This window comes from Lynx canadensis, chromosome A1 (assembly GCF_007474595.2).
Source record: "Lynx canadensis isolate LIC74 chromosome A1, mLynCan4.pri.v2, whole genome shotgun sequence".
In the NCBI taxonomy this organism is placed as follows: Eukaryota; Metazoa; Chordata; class Mammalia; order Carnivora; family Felidae; genus Lynx; species Lynx canadensis.
Window position 1 is genome coordinate 151,669,215 of NC_044303.2, and position 12,506 is coordinate 151,681,720.

Sequence of the window (12,506 nt, forward strand, 5' to 3'; positions counted from 1 at the left end):
GCTGAACATTTTTAAAATACGAAATCTGATATTATTATGTACACATGCAGACTACTACGCAGTGATGATGCGACGTTTTCATGAAGTAAAATATGTCACGAGATGTGGCTTAGAACATTTGATTATGGATCACCACGTTTCAGGGCTGCCAGTAAAAATTCAGAGTTAGGAAGGTCAACAATAGCTCAGGAGTTGTTTTCTTAGCATAACTATTTTTCTAAGCTGATTTTTACGCAAAAATTATTTTGCAAAGTCGGTTTCGAGTATTAATTTGTAGGAGGCCTAGAGAGGCTGAGAAAGAGATTATGTAAGTTTAGTAGCTTTTAAAACTGTTTTGTATGTATACGAAGAAGAGAATCGCTAAACGCTAAACTCCGTGTAGCAGAATTTCAAGTTATGCTGAGAACTTTCATTACATACAATCAACCATAAGCTTAAAATAATTCCACCAGCCCTGCTGCTAACTTCTCTCCACATGAAAGAAGCATTCTTGGAAAATGACAGAGCCACAGAGAAACAATCAGTAATTAAAAAAAGAAGAAGAAAAAGAAACGCTCTACCACAGTTACACTCTATGGAGTTACAGTCTTCTGCATTTTTTTTTCTTTTCGTCAACCTAAATATAAGAAAAATAAAATCAAGCTGCTTACTAAAAAGGGGAACTTCATTATGGCAGGCTTCTGTTCACTTTGAGTTTGGCATAAGCAGACAGATGAAGGCAGAGTGGTTTTGAGACCCAAGTAGAGAAGAATATCTTGTGGACAGATGCTAAAGATCCTTCTCCCACCCCAGCTCTCTCATTTACAAACAAGTTCCCTTGAGTGACACACACCGCCTCCCCCCTTCCCAGCCTCACTCTTTTTTGCGCTCTTCCTCCCTCTCTCCCTCCCTCCCACAAAATCCCTCCCCTTCACACAGAAGAATCTTGACAGAATGGCAGGAAACACGCACAGACTGGTCGGGGAAGGATATGATGTCAGCAACCACGAACAATAAAAGGTGTAAAGGTGCTTCCTTCCCTAAACTGTTCCAGAAGTGTAAAATGGGAACCAAAACTCTTCACTTCCTTCTCTGAGCAGAACTGTCTGAGTGTGCCGTGCTGCATGCCACACACACAGAGGCCTTTGAGAGGTTCAGATAAGGGACAATGACAGAAACGCAGACATGGCGACACAATTTTGTATTTCTATTTTTAAAGCACCTAAGAAAAATCCATTTCAGGTCTAGTTTCGTCTTTTGTATGATTGCTTTAAGGAATAAGAACAAGAAAACGAATTCACTTTGGTCAAGGAGGAGATACATCACAATTACCATTTACTATGTCTCGCAGAAGTCATCTGACACAGCTAACGCAGCCGTATAATCTTAATTTACCCTTCGAGGCAAATGAAGAATTCTATACAGACAAAGAGCCAATTGGATAAATTATATTTTTGGTAAAAAATAGAATCACAAAAGCTGTCCAAAAAACAAAAAAAAATCAATGTTTGTTAGTAAAACACATTACTTCTTTGCAACCATAGTTTAAAAAAAGATATAGTGAGTGGGGGGAATAGATGACTATGTTATTGCAGTTCTCAAAGTTGTCCAAAAAATTCAAAGAACCAAAGAAACTAACATAAACTTTCAGTATATAATGAAACTATTTATTTTAATCTCATCGCTATTAGGTTCCTTCTAACATGGAAATGGCAGTCTACCATAAGGTTTCTGTAGGAAGAAAACCACATATCAAGTGGATCTGAGTCATCTTCAGATTTCAATCATCTTCCCACAACACTTTGATTTAGAAATTAAACACAACCTTCAGTTATGTGTTTTGATCGTAGAGTGAGACTGCCATGCCACATTAAAAGATGTGGGAAGAAATTAATTCTCTTCTGCTAAACTTATCTTTGCAAAGCATGTATTTTGCTACAATAAGCACAATGCAGTCACTTAAATAAAAACAACCTATGAAAAATGATCAAACATTAAAATATGTGATGTCAATCTGCAAAGAAAGAATTCTGGTTTTCTTTTACTCATATTAGCAAATAACTTCTTCGCTGTCTTACATTTTCACTAATACTAGCATCTTCATACAGAGTTTTATAAAAACTAAAGGCTGAAAACCAAGCACACTATGTCCAACAAAAAATGATACTGTCATATAAACACAAACCGGATGCTTAGTAGGAGACGAAAATGATCTTAAGCCCAGTTGCTGCAAGCCTGGTATTAGTAATTCAAATAAGTAAATGATTCATTATTATTTGAAGTGGAAAACTTTGCTTATTATGGTACATAGAGATACATTTAACTTTCTCCTTTAGGACATATTTGAAAGACATATGAGGCATGTAACTATATTTTGGTTAAAATGAACAAGTAGAACTTTTACTTTTTTTTTCTGCTTAAGAGGTATTTTGAACTTCGAAAGACATAACAATTATTATTATTCTCATTGTTACTCAACTATGTTATATCCTAAGAGTTGGGGAATACTTCCTTGGTCCTGAAAGTCATTCCATGTCTCTTGAAGTAAATTTATGATGTTGTATTACCCTAGCTATGAATGCTAGCTGATTTCATTTTAAAGACACATAGTCAAAACTTACCTTCCTAAGGGTACTTAAAAAACCACTATTATTTACCTCTGGATACATACCATCATGCCAAATACAAAGTTATCTTCTCAATTTATTTCAATTTAGTGGCAATATGATGGAATTTGGAATTGTCACCAAGTCTCAGTAACATAGTGTCACATACAAATAATAATGTCATCTGTCAGTTCCTCATACATGCCACACTCCTTCCTACCACAGGGCCTTTGAATATGCAATCCCCCCTGCCTGGAATGCTCCACCTTCCCCTCTGTGCCCCCTTAACTTCTTCCTCTCCTTTCTGTCTTAGCTCTAATTTCACCTCCTCAGGAAGCACTCCATCCTTTCACGATCACAACAAATCCCCCGTTAGGACTCACAGCACCATGCCTTTCTTTGTAGCACTTGTCACAACTGAAATTGCCTGTCTTCTTCAACATCTGTGGGCCAACTCTGTTTTGCGTCACTTTCGTAATCACATTATCTACCCCACTGCCAGGCACATCAGAGGAGCCGGTAACTCAGTTGATTAATGAATTTAAGATTTTCACCTCTCAGGTATGTATTTTCTTCAGTTGCTAGTTTTAATGACTATTCCTGAGAATATTTTCATATTTCTGCTTATACAGAAGCAAGTTGACAACTTCATTTAATCCTCTGTCGTATTTATATAGCATCTCATATATGGAATAAGAGTAACTCACAACCCGAAGTCGAAGTGGAAAGAATTTTGGAGTCAGGAGGCTCAGGTCTGAACTTGAGCTTGTTGTTTGCTCTTGCCTACAACAAGCTGGGAACAAACTTCTTGACGTGCAGGATGGCTTACGAGCACTAGGTGTGGTACTGTATGCAAAGTGGGTACACAGCAGCAGCACTGCAGACATGACCTACTACTTGTAAGATTGCTTCAGTTTTGAGGCATAAAACAAAAGTCGTGTTATACAACGAGGCTACCAAGCGAATCATAGTCCTTATGTACACCGTGAAGACTTCACTTTCCAGAGCTAATGATGAGCAAGTTCTAACAGGTAATGCTTCATTTATTCCTTAACAATAATCATTATATGAAGAAAAAAATTTACAGTGTTATAAAAATTAAGAAGTTTCTCTTAAGTATCAGTCATGGAAGAGCTTCAGGCTGCAAAAGCAGAAATAACTAGGGAAATATATCAATTTTCCCAATGACCATGGCTGCTGAAAACTCTACATTAATGCTTCTAGTCCTACTTTAATATCTTTCCCCAAGGACAAAAGGAGATGAAATGTATGTCAGAAATATAATAAGGCTAAAAAGGAACTCGTTTTGAAAACCTCTGCAATTAATTTAATAAGTGGGCCTAACCTGCCATTATCACTGACATAAATCATTTTATTTACACAGTTCTAGAATTTAGGAGACACGCATACCTTCAAACAACCGTGTTGCATTATAAACAATTTAATAAACACGAGGGAAGCATACCTTCCCCGTCACGGTTTTCCATGGTATATTCTGTCTTGAACATTTTTTTCACACTGCAGCTTAAACAGCCTTCTTAATTCCCCGTTCCAAAATAAACTCCAAATGGTCTAAATATGTCAAGAGCCTCATGCTGTTGAACCACATCACAGTTTTTTTTTTTTTTTTTGCCTTTCCACATCATATTAAGTAATTAATTCAGGGTTCTATCATGTCTTTGTTTTCCTAATTTTTCCCAACAGTACAGCCACCACCTTTTCTTTCAAAAGCCACTTAGTGATGTGCCAGGGCTTACCACAAAGGTAACCCCTGCGTTGCGTCATCACAAAGCAACAGCTACTATTTGGCATCACAGATTACGTTCTGTTCCCCAGCTGTAACCTCTCAGTAAGAACACGCAGCTGGATTTTGTGTCGCTCTTACTGAACAAAGCAAGTAAAGCACCACACAACACCAGTATCGGTGAAACAAAATTGCCAGCCTTCAAAGCAAGCTAGGATTGAAGAGGGAGATGTTGTTATACGTTTTCGTGTTACTATAACAAAATCTGAGTTCCTGGGCATCTCATAATCCTTTCAGAAAAACATTTTATGTTCATTATTTTCTTAATCTTTTATCATATTTCATCATATGAAATTCATATTCATATGAATTCATTCATATGAATTTCATATCATATTTCATCACTAAAGTGGAAAAACTCTATAAATTTCTTTCTCAAAAGCCTATATGTACCAGACACCATGTTCAGCCTTACTGATACATTGGTGTGTGTGTCTGGGTGTGTGTGGGGAGAACATTTTCGTGCAAACCTGCAGCAAATGGAAAAGCTCCATTTCAGTCTTTCATAATGTGAAGATAAAACAGTAAGAGTACATTCTAAGACACCTGAGTAGTCTTAAATAATCACAATATTACTAAGAAATCACAATATTACTAAATAATCACACCAAATAATCAAAGAATCACAATATCACCAAATAATCACAATAAATAATCACAATATTACTAAGAAAGTGATATAACTGGTTAAAAGGCAGTCTAAGTAATTATTCTGTATTCAAATATTACGTTAAACAATTGAAAATTATGTCCTAAAAATAATTTGCTTCTGTTTTTATTTTCCTAATTTAGTTAATATTTAAAGATGACCTTGAAATAGAAAGAAAGAACTACTGTCCTCCTGCCAATGTTTTTTGTTATACGTTAAGGAGAATAAGCTTGACAAATCACCCACTATTTACACTGAATGTCATTTACTTTTTTTGTCTTTGGTCGAACTTCAGGAATTTATAAAGTTTACATAAAAGCCTTTCATCTAATATACATAATAGCCAAAATGCCATAATAATGTCTCTCAAAATATAGATATTTGATATTGCTGTTCTATGTGGCTCAACATGGAAACCAGTGATTCATCAATTTTTCTATTCTCTTCATCTCTTTTACAGCATCCTAATCAACCTAATTAAGGCTTTGTTCATCTGAAACCTCTGATGACAATTTGTTTAACTCTATCCCACTGTGGTCTTCTTATAAGGAGAATTAAATCTGATCTTCTGACAGCAATCATTAAATGATCCCAACTGGCCCCAATTAAGCCACATGGCTCACGGGCTTCCATACAGTCAAGTGCCAAGTTCTCTGCTCCATTCGCACATCATTCTTTACCTTGGTTTATTTTCTTAAAGCCAATTAAGTATGTGTCTTATCAAGTGGAACTAAATTTCCTTGTGTACATTAGCTTAAGATACAGTGCATCAATTGACTTTGCAGTCACACTGAAGTATCACACAGGGCTCCTAAAGCCATTCTCTCTAGCTGTAGTGCTATTAATGAAAATAAAACAAAACAAAACAAAAAAACACAACACTTTAAATTTACTTACCCATGCTGAAAGTGATACATGTACCTTATCAAGTAATACACATATTCAAACACTTGTGGCTAACATAAATCAACAACAACTTTCTATCTGGCTTATTTACAATGATGTTTTAATAGAGTAGTATCTGCATTTGGTAGAGCTCAACATCCCTTTTTTTTTTTTTAAAGCATTTAAATTGTCTCTTTAAGAGCTGCTAAAAGAGTAGTTCCAAAGTAAGACTTCTGAAGTTAACCTTTCTTACCCTTAATTTCTGCTCTAATTTTTTTCACATATGCTCAATTGTAAGTTCTGTAATGATGTTCGCAGGCCTTCCTATGAATGCAGGTAGCCTCAGGATTTAGAGCTCATTGATTGTGTGCTACTCCAGGGAGATGGCTGATTAAAAACAGCCTCGTGAGGAGGAGTAGCTCCTATTCACATCTGGCTCATCTTGTTCTAAACTCTCATACCTGTATGGAAATTTGACCCCTAGCTCTGGCTTTGGAGCACCGCACTTTTCAGAGTCCTTTACCTTCGACGTCAGGGCAGAAACACAGTTAGATTAATCTCAGTATGACTGGTGTTTGACACAGTTTCTGAAGGCCTTAATCAATTATCCTGACTACTTTTCTGAGAATAAAAACAAATGTGCTGTATTTTTACATCTATTCTAATTATAGCTATCACTGATCATCTGTTGGTATCTGATGCAGGCTATCTGTTACAGTTCTCAGAGCAGATGGATTAGAACATATCTGTTCATCCTAATCATACATTAAAAACTGACATTAGGATAGAAAACTGAAATGGATGCTATGCATCTTATTGGACATTAACCTTGATGGAGCATGGCAATTCTTTTTATTCCTTGACCAACAGATGTAACTACAAAGAAAAAGGAAAATATAATAGAATCTTTAACATATTGACATTTGGAAACACCTAGAAAAATAGTTATGCGTGTTTTCTTTATGATAGCTAAATAGATAATTGTCTACTCAATAAAAGTTCTCCTCAGAAGAGGAAAATTCAAAATATTTACTACAAAATGCTGATGATTTAGAAAATACTAACAGCCTAACAGCTGATTGACCTTAAAAAATGTATAATAAATGTACTAAAATTTTGGCAAAGCAAAACAAGATGCTCGGGTGTTGCATTATGAAATATTTCTCACTGTATTATAGTAATCTCCAATAAGGTTTGATGTTAATTTTAGAGCACGCTTCTGCTAAAAAGGGCAAACCCTGCAACAGATTTAGTACAAAGAAGCTGAAAATATCCTGTGGAAAAAAAAAATCTGTAGTGAAATCAGCCAGCCCAAATCCTGCCATTACTCAGCACTGCAGTGACGTGCGGATGTTTGTAGTGGTTTGAGGAGCCAGCAGGGGTGGAAACTCTACGTACTCGACTTCAACATGATTGCAATTGAACCTCATCAAAGTAAGAGCTCATAATTTGTCACAGAAAACAGCCAATTAACATATGTTAGAAAAAGGCTTCATAAAGATAATATATGATTAAAGACCCAGTGCAGCTGTTGAAAATCAAAACTATGCATTTAAAAAAGAAATCTCAGCCTGAGCTTCCGTACGGTTAAACTGATAATGGCTACTATGATTTTTTTTTAAAGGAGAAAAATATAATTACAGTGCTTCTCATAAGTTTGGGGTTATGGCAAGGGAGAACTGGGTACTGTGGTATTATTTACTATGCCTTACTTAGTTCTATAAATAGTTGAAGCCCTTGCCAAAACTCTGTAGTTACTTTGTTATAGTGCTATTTTAAAACACAGACCTTCATTGTGAGCTAAATAGCCTTCAGGATGCACTTTGTAGTTATAGCATTCCTCTCAAAACTATATCCTCCCTTTATCTGTGCAGAACTCCAGAACAAGAGGACTCGACATGACAGTCCTGCTCGCTGTAGAACACACTGGGGCTGTGTGACTCAAGGTTTCGACACTTGAGAACTTTTGTCAGGGTTGGTGGTCAGGAAAGACAACGCGTCAATGTGAGAAATGAGACTATGGTGCATGTGTGTAGTACAGATCCTCTAACATGACGTAGTGCAGGCCACCTGCCACAGCTTCGGAGCAGATGAACTACACGTAACTCAATGTACGGGGGGTACTCTCCTCGGAGATTTAAATGAAACTTTAGCGTGGACCAAGCGAGCAAATCAAATCTTGGCTAAATTGATATCATCAGAGACCGTGCACCAAAATCATGATGTTTGATACTACAGATATCAATGAAAAAGTTTGATCTTTAGTTACAGAGACATAAATATGTCAAGCATGATGCTAGGTCCTAGGGACACCACTGTGAACAGAACAAACAAGGTCCTGGTGTTGAGGAAACTTACACTTTAAAGTGTGAAAGAGAGAGGCAATCAACAGGTACACCAGTATGATGATTTTAGATAGAGAAGTGCTGGAAAGAAAATACCACACTAGGACAGGCGAGGGGGTGACTAAACAGGAAAGAGCAGAGCTGGACAGTGCTCTCAGGGAAGATGATATCTGAGCAGATGACATCTGAGGACAGATCTAAAATACAGATGGAGGCAGGCAGTATTTGGAGGATGCCTACTCCAGCCTGAACACTCCATGAATACTCTGCCTGTCACTATTGCTACAAACTCGGCTAATCCATAGTTTCCCAAACCTCAGTTTCCTCATCTACAGAATAGGAATAATTATATATATATTCTATGATAAGGCTGTGAGGCTCAAATAAAAAACAGCACCACATTCATTTGTAAAAATTCAGTTAGATGCAACTCAATTTCATAAATTAATTGTGTCAACTTGTTTCCTTCACTTCAACATTGTATAATTTCATAAAAATTATAAACACTTTGAAGCACTGACAATATAGTATAATGCAAACGGTTTCTAAACTGATATGAAGTGAATCCAAAGGTGCTTCTTCCCTTGAAATGTGGGTGTTTCATTAAATCAGTGTCCACTGACTGAACTAGTTCTTGGGCAAAGAAGTTCTTTTCACGGTGTTAAATATGCACAGCACCATGAGCTATCTGACAAATACAATGAAAAACTTCTGCAAGTGTGAAATACAGAATTATAGTTTTAAAATCATGCCTCTTTTCTTCTAGAAATAAACAATCTTACAACATTACTGATGTACCTGAGTCACTAGGGTAGGTTGATTTATTTCCTCTCTCACAGGACCCAACTCCCAAGCAATCAGAACAGTTTTGATTAAGATCTCAGTGATATTTGAAAATCCCAGTGTCTCACCGAATGGGAAATGTTCACGTATCTTTGGACATACCCATCTAATGAGAGTAAGCTATGTAGCCTCCAGCCAAACAGATTAATTTCCAACTTGGAATGAATAGACAAATTGAATCATCGAGTATTTTTTAAATTAAAGCATTTTAAGAAGAAAAAATAAAAAAAATTAAGGATTACAAATTTTAATAAATAAAAATTGGAGTAAAAAGCAATAGACACATTTTAATCTTAAAATTTGTTAAACAGAAATGTCTAATGAAAAACTAGTATTTTAAGTAAGGAGAGGGTCAAAATTTTCTATGCAACAAAACTTTAAGAAATGACAGGTATACACTTTCAATTCTCCCTACCCGGCCACTTTCTCGGGGAGTAGTATAAATTTGATCCTTTATTGTACTAATTTCTTTTTATTTCCTATTTGGTGAACATACTTTACCAATTTTAAAATAGGGTAAGTTGTATAATTTACCATGAAGCCTAAATTTACACTAATCTATTTTCATTTATAATGGATCTAGTGCCCTGAAAAAGAATCGTTAAGTTGGAAAAGGTTTTCTTTTTTTTTCTTCTTGGAATCAAAAGAGTCTTCTTTCCTCTCCTTTGTGAATCATGTTATAGATATTTATTCTAATAAAAATCAGCATAGTGTTTGACTCTTCTCAATGATAACCAGTATTTCACATTGCAAACTCCTCTCCCTCCCTGCCTATATTGTAAAGTGACCTTCGAAGGACGCTTGCCTCCCCCTCCAAAACCCCGTCTTAATTGCATGCAAAGCAGGCATGTAAATCTGAGTCTCTTCTCTCTCTTTGTAGCACTGCCTGCTCCATTTTTTCATTTCATCACCTTTCTTTATCTCTTCTTCCACATGTTGAGAACTGAGGGGATATGGAAAGTGAAACTGTCAAAGAGCTAGGAATAGAGGTGTTCTCAGATGAAGAGAATGTTTCCTCCATATACCCGGACAGAGCAAGTTTGTTTCAGAGCATACCCGCCATGGGCCTAGGGTAAACTAAGTCGGTTCCTACGCTGAAGGCCTGGCAGGAGGCTCCTTATCTCAGCTTGTCTACACATTCTGTCCCAGGCTATTTTCAAGGATAGCCCAAGTCATCCTTGGCAGATACTAATACATGGAAAGTATTACAGTACTTCCCCTGTAAAAAAGACTATGCTATTGCAGATCAGAAATTTACTGAAATGAAGTTTTTTTTAATCCCCATTCTCTAAAAGATTTAAAAGAAAGCACCCACTGGTGGAAGCAAGCTCATGACTCTCATCAGAAACCCCAGAGTGGATTCCAAAGATTAGTGGTTCCTAAGGATTATGACAAGCTATTCCAAAAAAAAAAAAAAAAATAATAAAAAAATAAAAAATAAAAAGTCAGGAAATTAAAAAAAAATTAGGAAAGCAAATTCTTTGCTGCAGGACTTTTCATATTCTTCAGTATGCTAGATGCCAAAATCTGGAGTATTTCCAAATGTATCCAGAATATGTTTTGGGAAATGCTAGCTTTAAAGAAAGGAATAAGCTTTTTCTGACTACTGAATACATTGCACTGCTGAAATGCCCTAAACCAACACTTTGCTTAGTGCCTGGCTCAAGGAAAACATAATAGTATTGTTGAATAATTGATAAAACAAAGGAAAACTATACTTCACCTTTACAAAGAAGTATAAATATGATATCAAGTGCAGAAAATTGCTGTTCTTTTAAAGTAAAAATATTAATAAAATATTTAGCAATTAGTGCAACATAGTTCTAAAGCACCAAGAAGTGCTGGAGTGGAGTGAAAAGAAGGCTGTATTTGTAACCAGACTCTTGGTTGGGCTCTGCTACCCATGAGCTGCCAGTCAACTGCTTTGAGTCTCATTGTCCTTAGATATATACATTGTTTTTTCCCCACACTTCTTGCTTTGAAAAGTTGGTGCACCTCAGCCTCAAGCAATATAAGCAGTTAAGACTAAGGTTACATTATGCACTTTGGACCACTAATCGCATTTAGAAATTTAATAAATAACAGCTATGAATTATAAAATACTATGACACTAAAAGCTTTACATATGTTAACTCCAATCTTCACAACAGCCTATGAGAAAGACTATTTCATCACTTCCAATTTACAGAAAAAAAGCTGCAGGACAGAGAGGTTAAGTTACTTGCCCAAGGTCACAAAGCTAGTGTTAGAATATATATAGTTATAAAGTATATAAATCTAGTCCCAGACTCTACTCGAACTGCATACTCTGCTAATTCTCCACGCAGCAAGGTACTATTCACGAGAGGGCTTTCAAGTTAAAATTCTATGCAGAAAATTACGTTCAGAAGGTTTTAGTGAAATCTAAGAAGTATTTTTTTAAAGTTTATTTTGAGAAAGAGCATGTGCGAGCATGAGTGGGGGAGGGGCAGAGGGAGGGCGAGGGAGGGAGACAGATTGAGAGAGAGAGAGAGAGAGAGAGAGAGAGAGAGAGAGAGAGAGATTGAGGATGAATCCCAAGCAGGGTCCATGCTGTCAGCAGAGCCTGATGTGGGGCTCGATCCCATGAACCGTGAGATCATGACCAGAGCCAAAATCAAGGGTTGGATGCTTAACCAACTGAGCCACCCGGGCACCCTGTAATCTAAGAAGCACTTTTTAAAAGAGAGTTCTTTAATTGATCTAACATTCTCTTATTCTTGATGGCAAAAAAGAACTCACTTCACTGTGCCACGTAGGGGAAGGGAATGAAACCTGAGTTAGATATTTGTTATTAGAGTACCAGGATTTACTGGCTCATCAGCATCCTTGGGTTTCCCCCTTCTTTTCTACAAACGAATTGGTTGCTCACAAGGGAAATCAGGTGAATGTCTATGAATCAGCATACATTCACCATGAACTCCTGGGAAAAATGTGAAAACAGGAGCCTTCCTGAGGATGGGTCAGGAGCATCAACTTCATTGATTATTAAGATGAGAATTACAAAGAGTATTACAGTTTGTTTTGTTTTTGTTTTGTCTGTAGGTTTGAGACAGTTATCTTGCTCTTCTTCAAAGGACCTTGGGTAAGTTTGTAACCCAGATCTAATTAACTCTGGTTTTACCTTGATCATTACTCCCAACCCCCTTTCTGTTCCTCCTCTTGTTCTTCCTTCCCATTGTGCTTCTCCTTCATCTCCTCAAATTATAGCCTCTCACAATATTCTTCTTTATGCAGTGGAGCTCCCACTTCAGAATTTTATACATTTACCTACTTCTTTAGAACTCTTTGTGTTTGAGACTTCTGGCTATAACTATGCAATTCACACTCTTTAAATACATTATTTTAGAAGTAGTTTTATGTAGATCAGCTTTATA

At 36.5% G+C, this 12,506-nt stretch overlaps 1 protein-coding gene across 15 annotated transcripts in view; it reads right to left on the bottom strand.

The window, feature by feature from the left end:
- MEF2C (myocyte enhancer factor 2C) overlaps positions 1-12,506 on the bottom strand; it is a 152,678-nt gene that overhangs the window by 98,728 nt on the left and 41,444 nt on the right. Inside the window, exon 1 of one of the 15 annotated variants that reach the window (XM_030324443.1) lies at positions 651-804. The exons of 12 other annotated variants lie outside the window; for them this stretch is intronic. The gene's annotated coding sequence lies outside the window, so the exon portion shown is untranslated. Of the gene's footprint in view, positions 1-475; positions 488-650; positions 805-12,506 lie in introns of those variants that run through there. 2 more of the 15 variants (XM_030324452.1, XM_030324418.1) reach the window with 2 other exon arrangements.